This window comes from Petaurus breviceps, unplaced genomic scaffold, assembly GCF_028583685.1.
Source record: "Petaurus breviceps papuanus isolate PSGF00001 unplaced genomic scaffold, PetGlider_PUasm1.0 90769, whole genome shotgun sequence".
NCBI classification, from domain to species: Eukaryota; Metazoa; Chordata; class Mammalia; order Diprotodontia; family Petauridae; genus Petaurus; species Petaurus breviceps.
Window position 1 is genome coordinate 12,567,680 of NW_027187341.1, and position 6,835 is coordinate 12,574,514.

The window sequence follows — 6,835 nt, forward strand, 5'->3', positions numbered from 1 at the left end:
AAATAAGAATAATAATATTTACTACAAGTGATAATTCTTCCCTTAAGCACACTTAACAACTTTATCACTAGCCAGTTATAGTTATTCTTGTTACTCAATCGTTTCAATGCTGTCTGATGCTTCGTGACTCCATTTGGTAATTTTTCACCAAAGGTACTGGAGTGGTTTGCCATTTCCATCTCCAGCTCATTTTACATATGAAGAACTGAGGCAAACAGGGTTAAGTGACTTGCTCAGGTTCACATAGCTAGTATACATCTGAAGCCAGATTTGAATTAAAAAATGAGTTTTCTTGATGCCAGGCACTCTGTCCACAGTGCCACTTAGCTGTTCCTGTACAGTTTTAACAGTAAGCAGTTTTTTCCCTCCTAAGAGTATCTTGATGCATCACCTTATGGTAACTTCATTGAGTATGAGATAGTTTTTCCTGGGTTTGGGATTCATGATGGCCTCCATCATTAGCTTCATGTCTATTTCCAGAAGTTGGCTGTTTGGAATTCTGTTTCATACCACACCAAAACTTTATTCCCCATTTCTGGGACACACATGATTTGCCCATCTAAGCCATAGTTATAACAAAAGTTATCTCCTCTTTCTTCATTTGTAATTGACAAAGGCAGTCTTCCACCAGAATGTCTAGAGGGTCCCTTGCTCCATGGTTACACTAAGTAGAAGGGTCCTGTCTGATATATTAATTATCAGAGTGTTGATGGGTTCCTGCTCCCAAGCACGAATAACATAAGGTAACCTTTCTTTGAATTCTGTAGTTGATAACTGGGTACATGGTTTAGTTATGTTTCCATCATATTCAAACTGATTTACTATTTCCAACAATTCACCAAAATTTTGCACTTTTTTCATAATGAAATCAATTAGATTTGCAGTATACTTCCTCCCCTTCAGGCTGTGTACCTAGCAACTTTCAGTTGAGCCCCCTTTTCCAGCACTGTTGAACCCGGGGGGGGGGGGGGAATAACCCTTGCTTTCTGCCAGATTTCTGTTGGGCTCCTCTCTCTAGCACTGGACCACACACTAACTTCCTTTAGGATCTTTTTCCAGTAGAGAATTCAGCCTCTCCATTGAGACAAGATATCTCTCTAACTTTTATTCTGTGTATTATCTAGTATATTCTAATCTATATAACTTATCTGATTTCTGTTTGCTATCAGCTTGGGTAAATGGGTTTATTTGCTAGTCACTGTTTGTGGATGTTTTTGTGATTGAGCGTTTAGTGGGAAGGGAGTCAAGCCTTTGGATATAACTTGGGATATTCCTTCCATATTAAGGGATAATGACTAGAAAAACAGCTTGATTCTAAAAAAAAATTTCTCTCAGACTATAGCAATATTAAGGGAGAGGGGCAGATAGATATAGTTCTGTTCTAATACCACTTCTCCCAGGAAAACTGGATTAACCTCAGGGTTCTATTTTTCTGCTTCCTTCAAGGCTAGAATTAAAAAAAAGATCTCTCTTTGGAAGGAATGGTTAAGATTTCAGGGATATCTTTTCACAATTGAGGGGATTAGGACAAGTGGTTAATTGTGGGAATTAAGTGAACTAAATGACTCCATCTTGTGAATCAGTTCTGGAGCTAGCTCCGTTCCATTTCTATTCAATTATGGGTCTAGTCCAAATTCTGTCTTGTTAGTTCATTGAATAGTGGGAACTGGGAGAAAACCTTATTGTATTGTTTAAACCTAGACATGTATGGTTAGAAAGCTGGACCATATCTACCTGTTGCTTAGAGACCCTTAACCAAGGACTTAGGCTATGCTGACCAGAAACACGGTCATATCCAAAGACTGATGCAAAGAGTTTTCTCATGATTATACATCTCAAGCAACCCCTACATCTTATCTGAAAACTGGTCCCATACTTATTAATCAGTTATTGTTTCCATGTTCCTTTGTTCATAGACACTTGGGGGGGGGGGGGACTGGAACATCTCCTTTTTTTATTTCACAGAATTGTACCTATTCGCTCTCCCTCTCACAACTTGGAAAGTCCCTAATCTTTCATCCAATTAGAAATAAGATTACCTAATGTTGTATTGTTTTCTTTTAATTACTTAACCTTATTTGATTAATTAATTTTAAAGTGTAAATGTCCATCTCCTTCTACAGTCAGGGTCCAGACCTAAGCTGAGGAGGTCTGGTCTTAGTTTGTTAGGCAGTTGGCATGCATTGCTTAATAAATTGAAATGCTCAGAAAATTGAACCTTTTGTTTTTCTCAATCATTTTATCTTTCACTCTCCACACAATTTTCGGCAAGCTGCTTTTAGACATACTCATGGGAACACAAATAACCTACATGAGCAAAACATCCACACCCGCTCACATTCCCTCCCTTATTCAGGAACTCTCTACATATTTATCTGAGGGACAAATCTTTCTATTCCTCAGAACAGTCTGTTTCTCTTAAGCATTTTGATCTGAGTTTCTATGTTTCTTTTCAAGATGATTTTATCTGTATTCTTTACAGAAATGTTATTTTTCTTCTCCCCTAAAGTAACTAAAATGGTCACATAACCAAGAGGCAGTCCCTTACACATGCAAATAAAGATTATGTAATTTATATTGAAAACATTCTGCTTATTTACAATAAGGAAAATTCACTTGTGCTTCTTTTTGCCTTTTATCGGATGAACTCTATACTCGAGAAACAGGATTCTACTGAAAAGTTGTGTTTGTTGACCATTATTTACCGAATAGTTTTTTAAAATCCCTTCTTCCAAATAAATTCACCTGCTTGTCTAGCTACACTGATTAAATACATTAAACAATCGTTTATTACAAACAATGATTATTTTCAAGTTTTCCTATCTTCCAGAAATATACAGGGACTCTTCTAAAACAATGAATCACATTGCTCTCCCATTGATCTCACTGAAAAATGTTTTCGTTAATAACATTTTAATGAGAGCAAAGGGGGTTTTTGCACCACTAAAAATAAAATAAAAGCTTAAATATTGATTGTTACATTATAATATCATTTAAATTTCTGTTCTGGGTGTATTCTATAATGTACATAATGTATTAGCTCAATAGTACATGTAGGATCATAGAATCATAGAATTATGCACAATAAGTACATGGAAAGGGCCTTGGAAGCCACCCAGTCCAAACTCCTCATTTTATAGATGAGGAAACTGAGGCTAAAAGAGGTTAAATGGCTTGCCCAGGATTACACAGTGTCTGAAGGACAATTTGAAGCCAGATCTGCCTGACTTCATGCCCAGAATTCTATCCACTGCATCACCTATATGTAATTTAAATATTATTATTTCTATGTATTCTTTCTCTCTCTTCATTTTTTTTTTGTTTTTTACTAATGGGCACCTGTATAAAGGCTTAGAGATCACTCCACTGGAGTCCGCTGTTAACAGGAACATTGTGGTGAATCCTTTTGTTATCAGAATAATGATGACCTAACCATTCTGTTCTGCAAAAAAATTGAAGGAACTGTTGACCAGATCTTCTGTGGATTTTTTTGATGGTTATGGGTTTTTTTTTCCTTCCTTAAGAATAATGTGGAAAAAGCATTAAAAAAAATTTTTTTTTATTTTAAACAAGAAGTTTATTTAAACAACAAGATGTTTGTCTTGAAAGGAAAACTATTTAGGATCAATTTCTTGATAGTAATTTTTCTCTCCTAAGAGACAGAGATTGCCCTACATGTAACAGCTATGTACAAAAAAGTTATAAAATTGTCCTTGGTTTTACAATGATAAAAGAAAAACATTGAAATTGTCCAATCAAACAAGGTGTGCAAGGGTTTTGTGTGTGTGTGTGTGTGTGTATGTGTGTGGTTGTTATTGTTGTTGTTAAACAATGAGAGCAAAATCACTTACTGGAATATAAAGATAAAAGTTCAATGAGCATGCCACTAATGGAGAAAAGGGGTATTTTCACAGAACCAGTTTGTTTTTTTGCCTCCCTATCTCCATTTGATGTTGGTCAAAACATACCATCGGTCATTTAGTTAAAAAAAATGCATTATGCCTGTGCACACATACCAGTTACTTTATGTAAAATAAAGGAATGGGGAAGGGAATCAAAGAAGAGAGAAAACTATACTGCAGTAGTCAGGATGTGGATGAACCAAATCCTGGTTTTCTCATTGTGAATGTATTGCTTTCCTTGGGAGCTCAGCTCTGAGGTAGAGTTGTACATTCTCTTTTTAGTAAGCACCTCCTGTCTGCTGCTGGAATACATCCATTGTATCTTCACCCTCCGTTTCCAACTGTGCAGGTGTATCTGTGTCATTGATTGGTTGCCCATCAAATCGGAATCTGATCTGCCTCGTTAACAAACCCTGTCGTTCACAATAGGCTTTCATTAGTTTACTAAGTGGTGTGTGCCTCTTAATCTTAAATTGCACCACTGAACCATCTTTCCTTGCCATCTTCAAATTAATGTGGTCGTTGTTTTCAGTCTTGACTCCTTCCTTCGGCTTTTGGTCGGCCAGGGAGCGTCTGGGGTCTCCTCAGCGACTTCAGGAAAGAGGCACCAGAATGGTCCGCTCCAAGGGAATGGAGGGAGAAACAGCAGTAGGAGTGGGGGTGGAGGAGGAGGAGAAGAAAAGGTAATTCTTGAGGCTGTATCCATGAAACTGTCAAATAAATTAGCCAGCTGTACTGGCCCTCAATGAGTCCCTATGGGCTGCTTCTATTTAGTTTGAATCTTATTAACTTACTTATTTTTGCCTTCAGTTCACTGCTTTGTCTCTTTTTTCTTACTCAGCCATTCTAGGTTTAAAATTGTAATCTGAAGTTACATGTTATAAAATAGTCTCTGTTTAAATTTCAATAAAACTAAATCCAGTCAGAAGTCCAGAATAAAAGATAATGCCAAGAAACCTAGAGGAGCTCAATATAATTTCCATTTACTGAATCTATGAATATTTGGAGGATCCCTGCCCTCTAAGGACCCTCAAAACACCTTGATGTCTTCATCATACAATGGAAACGTGAAATCTGGAAACTTCTGTTAAAAGCCAGAGGAGATCTTGGAATACTATTCCAAAGGGCAAATTATATAAGCTTACAACAACAAAAATACAAAACTTACCCTGAAAAGCTTAATGATGTAATCTTATGGGGGTGGAGGGAGGGAATGGGCCTTTAATTTTATAGAAGACTTTCAGACATTTCTGATGAAAAGACTAGAACTGAGTGAGGACTTTGGAATACAAATATACGAATCCAGAGAAACCTAGAAAAGTAAATTTATTGAGCAACTGGAAGGAGCTGTATGATGATGTTGTACTGACATTCTAATGGAGAGAGAAGAAACAAACATCTCTTCAGAATCTTAATGTCTTCAAAGGGTACTGAGGAGTCAACAACCACAATAAAAAATCCCAGACATTCTGAATATAGATTGGTTCTATTCTGAAGGTTTGAAGAAGGGAAGGAAAAAAAGAAAGTTAAAGGAATATACTAGTATAGAAAGGAGGAAGAAAGGGATAAAAGTTGCTATTTCTCATAAATTAGGTGTGAGAAGATTACACAAATATGGAGAAAGGAGTGGGGTCAGTGGGCATGAGACAAACCATGGTCTTACCTGAAACAGATAAAACTACGCAAAGAAATACATCAAACTCAAGAGGAAAATAAGAGGAAATAGGAGAGAGATAACCTAAGTGGATGAATAAAACTAGGGAGAGAATAATCACAAGTAAAACAAATGTGAAGCTCAATGAAATTATAAGCTATGTTATGTAGGGTTACCCAAGATGGACAGGTCATAGTGGAGAGTTCTGACAAAAATTGGAGAAAGAAATGGCAAAACACTTCAATATCTTTGTCATTGATAGTATTAAAATGATAATAGTGACATCAGAAGATGAGCTCCTCAGGTCAGAAGATGTCCAAAATGCTACTGGGGAAGAGAGGAGGACAAATACAAGTAGCTCCAGAAAGAATAAAGTGACTGAGCCAAAGCTGAGAAGAAGCTCAGCTGTGGATACATCTGGTGACAAAAGGAAATTCCAATGCTGTAAAGATCAGTACTGTCTAGGAACCTGGAATGTGAGTTCTATAAGCTCAGGCGGTCTGGATGGGGTCAAACAGGAGATGGAAAGATTAAACATCAACATCTTGGGTGTCATGAACTTAAATGGATGGGAATGGGTAAATTTAATTCATGTGTTTATTGCATATACTGTTATGGTCAAGAATCCCTTAGAAGAAATCGAGTAGCCCTCACAGTCAGCAAAAGGGAGAGAAAAGTAGTACTGGGGTATACCCTCAAAGATGACAGGATGATATCTGTTCAAATATAAGGCAGACCACTCAACATCATGGTAATTACAAGTCCATGCTCCAACCACTGATACTGAAGAGGTCAAAGCTGATCAGTTGTATGAAGACTTACAACATCTTTTAGAAATTATATTAAAAAAAAAGCTGTCACCTTCACCATAGGGGATTTCCTACTAGGAAATCAAAAGATAATTGGAATAATGGACAAGTTTGTCCTTGGAGTGCAAAGTGAAGCAGGGCAGAAACTAAGAGTTTTCTCAAGATAACTCACTGCTCATCGCAGACACTTTTTTTTCAACCCAAAAGGGGATTCTACATATGGACATCACCAGATGTCAACATGAAAATCAGATTGACTATATACTTTGCAGCCAAAGGTAGAGAAGCTCTATACAGTCAGTACAAGACCAGGAGGGGCAGCTAGGTGGTGCGGTGAATAGAGCACCAGCCCTGGAGTCAGGAGGACCCGAGTTCAAATTTGGCCTCAGACACTTAACACCCACTAGCTGTGTGACCTTGGGCAAGTCACTTAACCTCAATCACCCTGCCTTCCCCCCTCCAAAAGACAA

General features: G+C 37.4%; 1 pseudogene; it reads right to left on the reverse strand.

The window, feature by feature from the left end:
• Positions 1-4,180: 4,180 nt before the first annotated feature.
• Positions 4,181-6,544, reverse strand: LOC138146718 (small ubiquitin-related modifier 2 pseudogene; annotated as a pseudogene).
• Positions 6,545-6,835: the final 291 nt, after the last annotated feature.